This window comes from Magnolia sinica, chromosome 6, assembly GCF_029962835.1.
Source record: "Magnolia sinica isolate HGM2019 chromosome 6, MsV1, whole genome shotgun sequence".
NCBI classification, from domain to species: Eukaryota; Viridiplantae; Streptophyta; class Magnoliopsida; order Magnoliales; family Magnoliaceae; genus Magnolia; species Magnolia sinica.
Genome location: NC_080578.1, coordinates 48,019,949 through 48,033,397, shown reverse-complemented (window position 1 = coordinate 48,033,397; position 13,449 = coordinate 48,019,949). Strand labels below are relative to the sequence as shown.

At 40.9% G+C, this 13,449-nt stretch overlaps 2 long non-coding RNA genes across 7 annotated transcripts; both read right to left on the bottom strand.

Moving 5' to 3' along the window:
• Positions 1-580: 580 nt before the first annotated feature.
• On the bottom strand, positions 581-4,699 carry LOC131248748 (uncharacterized). 6 transcript variants are annotated; one of them, XR_009172420.1, is made up of 9 exons: positions 4,519-4,699; positions 4,041-4,189; positions 3,433-3,481; positions 3,099-3,187; positions 2,873-2,950; positions 2,606-2,699; positions 1,450-1,509; positions 1,161-1,245; positions 581-746 (listed from the first exon to the last, which is right to left on the bottom strand). It is a non-coding gene; the product is annotated as an uncharacterized LOC131248748 (long non-coding RNA). The 6 variants fall into 6 exon arrangements; XR_009172417.1 differs by lacking the exon at positions 1,450-1,509 and having other exon boundaries at positions 2,044-2,699; XR_009172421.1 differs by lacking the exon at positions 1,450-1,509.
• Positions 4,700-5,449: 750 nt separating this feature from the next.
• On the bottom strand, positions 5,450-6,969 carry LOC131250021 (uncharacterized). The gene is made up of 3 exons (XR_009172982.1): positions 6,880-6,969; positions 6,611-6,689; positions 5,450-5,953 (listed from the first exon to the last, which is right to left on the bottom strand). It is a non-coding gene; the product is annotated as an uncharacterized LOC131250021 (long non-coding RNA).
• Positions 6,970-13,449: the final 6,480 nt, after the last annotated feature.

The window sequence follows — 13,449 nt, the reverse complement described above, 5'->3', positions numbered from 1 at the left end:
ACCTTAGATTGAGTTTATATGTCATACACAAACCTTATCCATACGAATTTGACCCATAGTCTACAAAAGAGCCCTTCGTGTTCTCTTCCAAGTTTGCTAAATGAAAAAGAGATAATAATGTAGCCAAAAGTGTACATGTTGGCTTCTAGCTTTAATGTGCTCCATAACCAGGTGTGGAACATAATCTAGGCCATAGACATATGCTTGTACCCGAAGGGTTTGTTTGGTACCTATGTTAATGCTTATGTTCAAGTCGTTGAGAGGTAAACTACAATGTAATTTTCCCCGTGGCCAAAACCGCCGCCAATACTCATTAGCGGCGCTAGTCAAGCGCCACGTATATCGGTAAATGTTTTAGCGGCACTAAGTGCTTATACCGGCGCTTGTACGAGCGCCGCTAAATGGAGCCTTTGGCGACACGCTTTCTGGCTTCCCGACGCTTTTGCTGAGCGCTGGAATTTCTAGCAGAAGCGCCGCAAAATGAAATCGATACAAGCACCGGTAAAAGTCTTTGTACAGATTTAAGAGGGCCCAATAATTTTGTTATATTATTATATATAGTTCTATTGAAACTTGCATTTTTTTAATATTTGAAACAAAAAATGTTGCAATATAATTAAAACTAAATATTGCACAAAATTTATATTACTATATGATAAAAATATATATAATATTTATTACAATAAATTGAAAATGGTCTTGAATTATAAATAAATAAACAAACAAATCCTCTGTATGGTATACTCCTAGCACAAGTGGTGTCAAAAGGCTGAAGTACTTGTAAGCCTTTTGACGCCACTCGTGCATAACATCCTGCACACATGGCAAAAAAAAGAAAAAAAGAAAAAGAGTAAAAGTAGCATTTAACAAATTGATGCATGGAAAACAATCAATCCTTTGATCCTTTGTCCTTAAAAAGTCAAAAATTATCAAGTGATAGAAATGCCCTGTGGGAAAAGAAGCCTGGGGGAGAATATCTAACTTTAGGAATTGGTCCTCAACCCCCTGAATTCAAGTGATAGAAGTGTAGTTGAACTTAATTGCAAAATGTCAACCAGATGACAGACACAAGCTGAAGTCTGTTGCATACATATGAAGGAATGCGTACGTGCACTATTGGATTAGTGCTCTCATTCCTCTGTGACAAAGAAAACATCTACAACATACCATGTCAGAAACATAACAGAAACTTCGGGTTTGTGTTGCTGGAGCTTGGACCGTCAAGGATTCACCCCTGCATAAAGTCTGAGCCAAATGATAAATTAAATTAGATGTGTGTGCAAATGAATACCAAATGGCTCCTCCATTCCACGAGACTACGAATAATGCATTAAAGCAATAACATAATGGAAAGACATGAAAAGACAAATTAGGAATTAAAGGCATGGGCTCTTAGAGATTGATAACTTATATAAATAGATAGATTCCATCTTGTCGCTACGAAATTACCTGTCCCAATTAACTGGATTAAGCCATACATGTTACAGCACTCATTATCATTGTGCTTCTCTGGACATCATTCCATAAGAAAAGCTTTTTGGACATAAAATTGTAGCCTTAGAAAATCTCTCTCTCTCTCTCTCTCATATTTTATATTTTATATTTTTTTATTGCAACCATCATGCAGATAACTGGTGAGACAGTAGGAGAAGTGAAGGTAGTAGTAGATATGCACGAAAGGAAGGCAGAGATGGCTAGACAATCTGATGCCTTTATTGCTTTACTTGGTGTGTGTGTGTGTGTGTGTGTGTAAAAGGAAAATATGCAAATCCTTTAGTCAAAACCACCAACACCCAATTGAAATTTTAAAGCAAAAAAGATTTATATATATATATATATAAAGGAAGAAAGGAGACTTTAATTATGTTTGTTTGGGGTTTACTAAAAAACCCATTTTGAGTTCAAAGAAAGAGATCACAGAACCATGTTTTGATGGCCCAAAACATATATCCAGATTTGAGGAGATTGATAAACAAACAAAACCCATGGTCTTTTTCTTTTTTTCTTTTTACTTTTTTTAGAGGGTCAGGGCTAGAGCCTCACCTGATGGTAAGACCTTAGGTGCACCATCCTTCCAACTAGGCGCCTCTAGGCGCCTCTCCTGTTTTGAGTCATGCTTCTGCATCCCACTAGTTTATATTTGAAACTATTTTGAAACATATACTTTCCCACTCCCACACCCGAATTTGTTGGTAATATGCTTGGTCTAGCTCTCTGCTAGGAGAACAGCGCACGAACTCAGATACTAAGCTGGTTGTGTTACAAAACCCATGCTTTGATTTTTCTCAAAGTTGTGAAAACAGTAACAATAAAGGTTGCAGATGGGCCAGTATATGCTGAATGTATGTTAGAATCCTGCCCATGAGCAAAGACATGGGTCTAGGCCAACCCAGCCCATAAGCTAAGGATCAGGCTCACTGCTGGGCCAGTCCCACCAGCAAAATATCCGGCTCAGCAATGTTAACAAAGTTGGATGGGGCTTTTCATACTTGTTATTGAGGCCCTTACACATGCAAAACCCTCTCCAGACCAATTAATTATTGTAATGGCTTGGTGGATGCATTGAATGATGTATCTCAAGGAAAAAGGAAAGAATTAGGAATACTGAAGTGCTTGAGCTATGAAATTGTTGACAACTCGACCATCATCAATATTCATGCGTGGCCCATAAGTATTGAAAATCCTAGCAATGCGGATTTCTGTTACAGAACAAATCCAAACATCAAGGGCATACATGAGGATTAAAGTCAAGTTCTTCACATAACCAATACATTTGTTTATATTTCAACAGAGAAATATCATTTCACAAACAACTTAATAGAAGCATCAGAGCTTTTTTTGCAGAAACACAAGGAACAGTGATATCTTTTACCTATGCCATATTGCCTATGATAATCAAACATCAGAGTCTCTGCTACATGCTTCCCTTCATCATAGCAACTCCTAACTCCTACAATACATCCAACATCATTCAACACGAGAGTGTTACATCCCAAATTCTAATAATTAATCATTAAAGAATCAACAAGGAAAGGCATCCACACGAAAAAAAAAAAAAAAAACAGAAAATTGATTGCTAGAAAGAAGAGTAAACATACCAATTGGGTTAACATTTCCCCAATACTCCTCCTTTTAGGGATATTCAAGAGGATCACCATACACCTCTGAAGTAGATGTCAGCAAAATCCTGTTGAAATTAAAAGTTTTTTCATAAGAAACAAGCATACTTAAAAACAATGCAAACAGCTTCTGGCAGTACTTCATGGTTCCCTGACATTAATGACATTGTTTGAGAAGGGTCCCACAGATTCCTTGCTTGCATGTGCAAGCATTTTGGTTTATCTCAACTGGGTTTCAATGTCCAACTTCACGGCTTCAATCTGTTAAGGCTGATACTAGGAAAAAAAGAATCTGAGGGAAACTGAACCTCACCCATTCAGAAGGAAAAGTAGGAACAAAAAAACATGAGAAGGTTGCTGACCTGCATAATTAAGAAACCATGAGAACAATCAATCAGATATAAACAAAGGCAACAGAAGAGGGGGGAAATCCAAAAACTTCTGATGACACAAATTAACAGACAATCTTTCAAAGAGAAATGAAATAAAATCAGCTAAAAGGCCCATCAACTAATAGCCATAAACCATCACACAAAATTCTTGAAATAAATAATAAAAAAACAAAGATCTGTCATAGAGCCAGTTCGCAAAAATAGAAATAAAATAAAATAAAATAAGAAAAGAAAAGGAAATCCTTCTGCAACAGCAACAACAATGATGATGATAATGACCACATAAAGCAATGCTTTAAAAGCAGGACCTGGATTCAACCCATTTTTTATGGGCAGTTCAGTCCAACGAATGGTCAATGAGTCAGACCTGGTCTGACTCATTTCAACTCCACTTGGGTCCTCAACCCAAACCAAACAATTCCCTTTAGTTTTAATAAAGTTGCAGTATCAATTAGAAAAGAATAAATAAAAAAATAAAAACAAAGAGCACCACTAACTCATTTAGTAAACATCCAACTCTTGTTGTTACCTCAGTTTCAAAAGGTTCCAGGTCAATGCTAGCCAATCTGTTCAAACAGACACAGAGACAAGTAAATGATACTTCTCATAACAAACATAGACAGGTGGCTCTACATGCATGGGAAGATATTCAAAGTAGAAGCCTGATTCCTGAGTTCTCTGTGTACATGAAAATATTGATCAGAAGAAGAAGAAGAAGAAGGAAATTTATTACATCTATAGCAATACATGGAAAGTGATGGATGTGCATGCCGTGCTGTGAAAGAGTTGCATATTCATTCCCTTATATATATATATATATATATATATATATATATATATATATATATATATATATATATATATATATGACACACACACACACACACACACCACAAGTAAGAATCATTAAATAATTCAATAAGAAAGCACAAGCACAAAATGGATCAGTATGCTTCAGAGTTCATGTTCTAAATAAAATGCATAATGCAACAAAAGAAATTACAAACCTGTATACATTCATTCAATGAATCCAACATACTCACACAAATCTTAGTCTCGGGCTCTTGCATGCCAGTTGCAATCCATGGAATATATACTTCAGTAAGCATGAAAGATTGGATATCAATATATATTAGACAATGAACACAAAATACAGAGCTAAAGATGTTGAGTAGCTGTAAATGTGAGGATTACCTTATGTAAAGCTTCAACTAGAGCAGGAATTATGTAATCTGATTTGCTTCTGTTAGAAGCAATCAATGCGTTAAAGGTGACAAGCATCATTTGCCTTAGTTTGGTGAAATCCACTTTTTTTTTCTTTTTCTTTTTTTTTTCAAATTCAATTTCAGTATGGCTGATGTTGTGTGCAGCTTTAATGTTCTCTAGTAGATTTTAGATCCAACAATTAGCATAGCACATTTCATTCAGTACCAATTACTCCCAAGACGGCACAATAAAAGGGAAACTACATTACCTGCCACCTCAATATGTAGAAGCTTTTGGGGAGATCTTTGCTGACGGTTTTGGAACTGGGAAGGATAAATGGCACACCTAATGTTATGAATCCCAGTACCTCTCTGGATGAAGGACAACGAATAGCGAAGCGGTAAAGACTCTCTAGATAAATGGCACACCTAATGTTATGAAATCCGTTGCATAGAAATCATAGAGCATGAACTGTCATGCTCCAAAGAATGTGACCATATGACCCCAAGTCTCCATGGACCAACTCTCTATTTTATGCAATGAAATCTATGAAATCTCTATGGAAGAACACTTCCAAAACCAAAACGACTCATCTTTAAAAACTTTCCTGTAAGGCATAAGAATTTTTTTAAAACACAATGAAATGCCTAAAATCCCGTTTTGAAGCATTTGTGAAACCCTTGTGAAATGTTTATGAAATGTAAAAGAAATGCAAGTGAGTTGTTTGTTAAAAGCAAGTGAATCCTTTTCCGCCATTCCACTCTATCGAGGTTTGAGTTTTGAATGACATTTTATTCGGATACATGTTGGTAAGTGCCCTGATAGTGCCCAATCCAGTCAGAAAAAAAAAGGTTTACATGCTAAAATATAGCATCTGTATGCATAGCAGTTTGTTTATAGTAACCTATTTGCAACTGTGTATACAACTGTTGAAATCTAGGTTACACATGGTTTTGGCAAGTTTATGGATGTTAGAACTCTTTAAAACAGATGGCACTTTAAAGATAGATTAATGGTTTTGAACTTTTACTTTCCCTTTTTTTCTTTTTTCTTTTTTGTCTTTTTTAGGGTGATTAATCATGTTTACACCTGACTTTGAGTCGAAAAGGTAGTTGTGGAAATTATTTCCTCCAAAAATCATGACCAATGAATTGGACAGAATATACATATAAAAGTCAATACCATCCAACTATGCCTTCGAAACTAACCAATTTTTATTGACAGAGCACCAGCAGCCTGCGTATGAAAAATAAAAAAAACGAAATCAATGTCTTTCCAACATTGGAAAATGAAATGGTAACATATAAATGTAAATAAATGCATTTAATGAAAGACAATTTGCATGTGTGATATGAAGTCCAACCACTATAATGCAACAAGAGCTGCAAAGATATAATTGCTAAATATTTAGGCATAACATTTACAAGAAAGGATGGGATAGTTCATGAGCATGGATTACGCTTGACATTTACCTATATTTTCTCAAAACAGGGGAAGCACATCAATTAAAATACTTAACAAAGAAAGAAAGAAATATAATTCATCAAGCAGAATGTCACATGGAGTTGAATATTAACATGCAACAGGGCAGTTGTGGGCACATGTACTGTAAGTATGCAATACAACCATCCAAAAGGTTGATCCAATCATTGGGTAGGGAGGCACCAAAAATCAGGCAGACCCAATCATCATGAGGACTACGCCATAGATAAGAATCAACAACAACTCGAAAATTCCAATTTCAATTTGGGGCCCACTGTGAGATGTGTATGACAACCAACCCTTACAACGTCGAATCTCGTCGAGAAGTCAGGATATTAGAAGAAATTTGGAGAAATAGGAGTAGAAATCTAGGGTTTTGAAATGAGTGAGTAAGTTGGAAAAGGGCAGTACCTTAAATTGGAGATGGAAGAGTGTGGAATGAGATCCGGATCTGTCTTTTTACTCTCTCAGCTCACGAGAGGAGAAAGTCCTAAAAAATACACAAGAAATCCACAGATGAAAAATGGAAAAAGAAAAAGCATCTTCTCACTTGAATTTTCTGAAATCCAAACCTTAGTTCTAGATCTAGTAAATCCCCACCATAACCGTCAAAAAACCTTGCAAAGTGCAGAAAATAGATCCAAAACCCTAGGAAACAAGAGAGTAGCAGATCTAGATACCTAATGGGTTATAAAACTGCAAATCAAATAGAATTCAAATTGAAAAACTCCACCCGTCACGAAATCCAACAAAATTCAGATAAAAAAACTCCAAATCGAAGTATCGAACAAATCAGAACTGTATCACACAACAAATCATTTCTATGTATTCGCATCAAACAACCTAGAAAAATTCCTAATTAGGGTTTCAACATTGAATTAAGGTTTTAATGTAGTAAATCCCTAATTAGGGTTTCAACATTGTAAATCCTTAATTAGGAAATCACTAAGGTTGAAATTGATGAAATCTAGACTCTTACCTATTTCAAATCTTCATCTAAGCCCAAAAATTAATAGCAGCTCACGTGAGAGAGAGAGTCGGGGGTAGGAAGAAGCTGAGAGTCCTGCGAGAGAGAGAGTCGGGGGTAGGAAGAAGCTGAGAGTCGGGAGAGAGAGAGAGAGAGAGAGAGAGAGAGAGAGAGAGAGTCGGGAGAGGGAGAGTTGTCGGGAGAGGGAGAGAGAGAGAGTCGTCGAGAGAGGGAGAGAGAGAGAGAGTCGGGAGAGAGAGAGTTGTCGGGAGAGGGAGATAGAGAGAGAGAGAGTCGTCGGGAGAGGGAGAGAGACAATCGTCAGGAGAAAGAGAGCTGGGAGTGAAATGGAAATCGCGTCCTGTTTTTAATTTTATATAACATTCGTAGCCCGCATTTAAATAGCGCTAGTGTATGATGCACCCAAAGTGCCAGTTTTATACAGTTTTGTTGTAGTGATTCTATGAAGCTCGAGAAAGGGGTGTTGGTTAGTGAATAGATTGTGAGGATGCTTGAATTGGTTAATGAACTAGAAATGATTGGGATGCCAAAGCAAATGAAACAACCTTAAAGGGGTTGGACATCATCCTGATAAGAAAAGCAAAGAAAATGGTTAATGCATGTACGAAAAGGAATGTTAACACTATGGGACGCTGGGTCTTTTAAGGCAAAGTGCAACACCTACTATAAGCAACTCACTTGAGAGGTCAATGTGGAAATGACTCTCTCTTCTCACCTTCCATGGATCCCAAGGAATGGTACTTGGTGTATCATCTGACAAACTGCTAACCTGTTTGTACATAAAGTTAAAAGGAACAAATTGGAAAGTGAAGTAAATGATGAGGATGCATTGGCCAAGAGTGAGAAGGCATCATAGGCATAATATGATAGGAGTAGAGTGGCAATTGAGAATGATTGGATCTTGGGTCTTCGACCTTGATGATCTACTTAGTTTTTATAAACATGTTTTATGGATCATCAATCTACTCGATATGAGGCGGATAATTAATAATTATTTTTTTAATATATATATATATATGATTTCTCCTTATTAGCTTTACTCCACAATTATCATTGTTCTTGTTGATGTAAAAATTTGGTTCACCCTTGCCAAGCTCCAAACACTCGTGTCGAGCCCTGTAAGCCTGCACAGGAGAAGAACAAAGTTAGGCTTGGAATCTGAGTCTAAGTAGTGTAGCTGGGGCTTAAGGTGTGAGATATTGCGTACTTGTTCCTCTGTATGAGTCCCCTATTTATACATTTTAGTTAAATTGATCTCGTCCGACAATCTCGGCACGATCTCCTCCATTAGGCGGAGAACATGTGCCCACTGATATTGTCGGTTACGCCACGAACGTGGATTAATGGCCGATCTTGTCGTGTGTTATGAGGTTAAATTAGAACGAATGTGCCGAACATATCTAACCCTAACAAGTGCTCGGACTACGTCGAGCCAAGCGTATCCTGAACACTGGTGACCAATTACTCGGGTGGTCCGAGCCCATGCATAGCCACGAGTTGGACCTTTGTATTTTTGTTATTGTGCCTTTTAGAGTATTTGGTGCATTTGCTCGTTTAGCCGAGAAGGCCCTAAAGACCGCTTGGATTGGCCAAGTATTGATGTGGCTATTTCGGGTCGGCTTCATTTGTAGTCAGTCCAGATTAAAACAGAAGCCTCCTACTCCTTGAGTTTGAGCTCGGACTCAGGGAGTAAATGCCTGGGAAATTGAACCACCGTTCCATCCATCAGGGTGAGTTGGTATGACCAAGACGAATCATCGTAATCATGTCCTTTCGTTACCATGGCGACGTACAACTGTGGCAGCTTTCTCCGGTACGAGCCTGTGATTGACGACCACGTGGTAATGGTTATAGATTCGAATCACTTAAGCATGCGAGAAACTACTGCGTGGATGCCGAGAGGCGAAGGGTCGTTTGCGCATTAAATGCTATTTAATGTTGGTGGCGCGCAGCTTGGAGGATGCCAGCTCGAATAAACGGTCTGCTGCCACGTATGCAGCAGGATTCGAAGTTGTGTCATTTCATCTTCAGAGATATTTGTTCGTCATAATTACAAGCGGCCGACTAAGGCTATAAAAGTCACCTTCCACTTTCATTTGAATTCTCCTACACTTCCTTTTCTTGGTGAGTTTTCGCTGCTAATCATCCTTCGGAGAGCAATTTCCTCTGAGTTTTTCCCTCTCGATTCTCATTCAACTTTTCTTTTGTCTTGCTATGTCGAATGGGTCAGACAAAGTTCGAGAAGTCCAAGCAGTCAGGAATGACTCCGAGCCAGAGAGCACCGACTCCAGGCACGGAGGCTCGGAAGATCCCTTTGAGGCGATACTTCTCCGACCTCCTGCGAAGAAAGTTGTGGGTCTTAAGGCAAAAGGCCGAGCCAAAGGGTCAAAAAGAATACCTTGGGATCTAGCCGGAAGGGCCGTGGCTGGACCCTCGGGAGATCTGTCTGAAGTGGTTGTTCCCAGGGGCTCGGTCTTGGTCAAGTCCCAAATGGCCCAGATCCGGGCAGACTATCAGATTCCCGACTCAGTGCAGATCAGAGCTCCTTCCCCTCTCGATGCTCCAGGGGACCCGGCCGACGGGGATATTGCAATCTTCATTTACACCCTCCAGTGTGGGCTTCAGTTTTCAATCCACCCTTTCATGTGTGTGATGACCGCACGTCTAAGGCTAGCTCCAGGTTAGCTCATCCCTAACACCTGACAAACCCTAGTTTCTTCCTTCATCATTTGGCGTCAACTCAAGAATCAAGACCTGACACCGAATGAGTTCCTGTCCATGTACCAAGCCAAGCACGACTCATGTGAGCTGTGTTGGTATTATTTCTCAGCGAGAAGCCAATGTGCCCCAGGTCTCATTACCAGACTCCCTTCTTCCAATAAGGATTAGAAGAGCAAATGGTTTTAGGCCTCTGGAGAGTGGGAAGCGCCTACATCCGAGTTCGGCAGTCTGCCAGTCAGGGTGCCGACTAAGTTCGCCAACTCAGGTTGAATTTTTTAAGGCTTGTGTTTTGCCTTAAATATTTTGATCTGCCCTATTCTGATCCTTGTCTTTTATTTGTAGATTATCCGAAGGGTCCTCCTGAAATTTCCTCCTTCCTCCGAGCCCAAGTTGTCAGGGCCCAGGTACTGAAGAAGGAGCAACGCATTTGACACAACATCATCAATCCGAAAAATCTTTTTCAGTCCAGGTTTTGTAGATTCAAGCCCTTTCTTATTGCCCTGGGTGAGTTAAACTTATATAGGATCTAAGTTTTCCTTGTAGACATGTTCCTGAGCTGAGCTTCTTTGATCAGGTATGGCTGAAGCCTCAGGTTCTAAGAGAAAGAGGGGGTCGCGCCCCCCTTTTAGTGTGATGATGAGTTCTAAGCCTCGCGTGAAAATCACGTCGAGGAAGAAAAAAACTACCCCCTCCGTGGTCAAGCCTACTGCCACCCCTTCCCCGACCATCAAGGTTCCTCCGGCCGCCCCTCGCCCTCCTCCCGGGATGGATAGTGAAGTTGTTGAAGAGATTGTTGCTACGAATCCCTCTCTTGATAGGCTTGAGAGGGACATCATGAAGGGGGCTAAGGATGTCATTCTTATGGTTGCTGAAGTAGCTTTCTTAACTAGCAAAACCGATACCTTGCCCAGAGGTGATGTTGTGCCCGAGGCTGAGCCCCAGGCCTCAGCTGCTAGTGGTGTCGGGGGAGCCGCCGAACTGGTTCCCCCCTTGGGATCAGAGGTATTTTCACCCTACTACCATATGTCCCTCTTAGTTGACTGGGCGGCAAAACATGCGCCCGAGACATTGATTGCCAACACCCTTACTCGCCTTCCTGAATCGTTCATCAATGACTATGCCTTGGTCTGTTATACAGTAAGCTTTCCACTTTACTTAATTTGTTGGCAATGATCGTTATCTTACATTTTCTGACCTTTTCTTTCTCAGGTGTTGCCGATGTTTCTCTTGATTTGGGAGAGGCTGTAGGCGATGACCAAAATCGAACGGGGGAGGGCTAAGCTGGAGGAGCTCCTGAAGGCCTCATCTAAAGAACAGGAGAAGCTGAAGGGCCTAATAGGAGAAGGCCAGTTGAGGGAGTTAATGCTCCAAGGAGAGGTCAACGGGCTTTAGTCTCGCCTCGACTTGTCTGAGTCTGAGCTAACGAGCACAAGGGCTCATCTTGAAAGGGTGGAAGAAGATAATACGCGGCTGGCGGCTGAATAGGGGCAGGCCAGACTTGACGTTGCTGAGGCCCTGGCTGCACAACGGGCCGAGATCAAAGCATTGGTTGCTTTAGCTACTGCCGCGGCCGCTGAGGAGTTTAAGTCTTCGACGGAGAGGGATGCCGAGATTGATTGAGTCTACTATTACGCCTACAACGCTTGTCTGGACGACATTAAGAGACTCTATCCAGACCTTGATTTGGATGCCTTGGCTACCGAGGAGGCTGATGACACTCCTGCTCACAGCGCTGCCCAAGCCAAAGATGCTCCTGTTGCTCAGCCCCCAAACGTTGTCGATCCCTCTCCTCGTGTTGACTAATTTTTTACTTCTATCATTTTGTAATCGAACACTATGACGCTTTTACGCTTTATACTTATTAATTTTATTTTTTAGTTGATGATTCCATTTGTTGGTTGTAGATTGCGTTTGTGGGAGTTGTCGAGTGACGAGTCGACCTCTTCTTTAAGGGTTAGCTCGTCGAGGGATTTCATTTCTGCATATGAGAAATGGCCCCTCGTAGCATGCTTAGTTGATGAGGAGATCATCTTGTAGGTGATCAGCTTGTCATCAGGATCTTCTTCCTCAGGGGAATTCCCATGTAGACTGACTTAATGTAGAAAATAACATCTTTATTTAAAATGTTGTCATAACAAGCAGTCTCAACCCTTACATTGTCCCCCTTTATGGATAGTAGATCTTCAAATGCTCGGCATTCCAGGGATGTGGCAGTGATCGTCCTTCCAAATCCTCCATGCGATAGGATCCCAGTTTGGTCGAGCTAGCTACTCGATAGGGTCCCTCCCAGTCTGGGCCCAAGGACCCCACTTCGGGTTCTATTGTATTCTGGAACACATGGCGAAGGACGATGTCTCCTCGTTAGAATCGCCTTGTTTTAACCCTATAATTGTAGAAATGGGTGACCTGCTGGTGCTGAGCCGCAACCCATAGTCTTGTGGTGTCCCTCAGTTCTTCGAACAAGTCGAGACTTACCACAATCTGCTTGGTATTCTGTTCATCTTAATAGGTCTGTACCCGAGCAGTGGAGAGTCCTATTTCGACTGGGACGACGGCCTCCATGCCGTATGAGAGGGAGAACAAGGTCTCTCTAGTAGTTGATCGAGCTGTATTTATGTATGCCCATAGAACGAACTGGAGTTCCCCGGCCCAATTACCCTTAGCCTTCTCCAACTTTGTCTTAAGGTGATTCTTGATGATTTTATTCATAGCTTCCACTTGGCCATTGGACTGAGGGTGACAAGGTAACGAGTAGGCGTTGACAATGCCGAGCCTTTGGCACATACCCCTAAATCTATCGTTGTTGAACTGCTTTCCGTTGTCAGACACAATGGTATGCAGGATGCCAAATTGATAAATTACATTCTTCCAGACGAAATTTGTTATCTTCTACTCGGTGATCTTTGCCACAGGCTCGACCTCAGCCCATTTAGTGAAATAGTCTACCGCTATGATTGTATATTTAGTTTGTCTTTTGTCTCGCGGCAGGGGCCTAATGATGTCGATCCCCTATTGAGCAAACGGCAACAGCCCAATCATAGGGGTTAGCTCTTCCGCCTGTTGCCTCGGGACAACAGCAAATCTCTGGCATTTATTACATCTTTGGATGAAATCCTTGAAGTCTTCTTAGAATGTCGGCCAAAAGTATCCTTGATGGATACTCTTCTGAGCCAAGGCTCGGCTGCCAGAGTGATTCCCGTAAATTTCTTCGTGTGTCTCTCAGATCACGTACTCTCGCTCATTGGGTCGTAAACATCTTAAATACAATTGAGAGTACCCTTTTTTATACAGAGTATCTCCTATGATTGTATACCGTGCTACTCTTACTCTTAGACGCCGAGCTTCCAGTTTGTCCTTAGGAACCTTACCGTTCGTGAGGTATCTAACTATAGAATCCATCCAACTCGTAGTCATTTATACCAGGTTGATGGTCCCTTAGTCGGCATGATCAATGCTCGGCTTATCCAGAAACTCCACAGGGACGATCCTTGGGATATTCCCTTCAGTTGCCAAGGCCAGCTTTGCAAGGGCGTCAACCCAG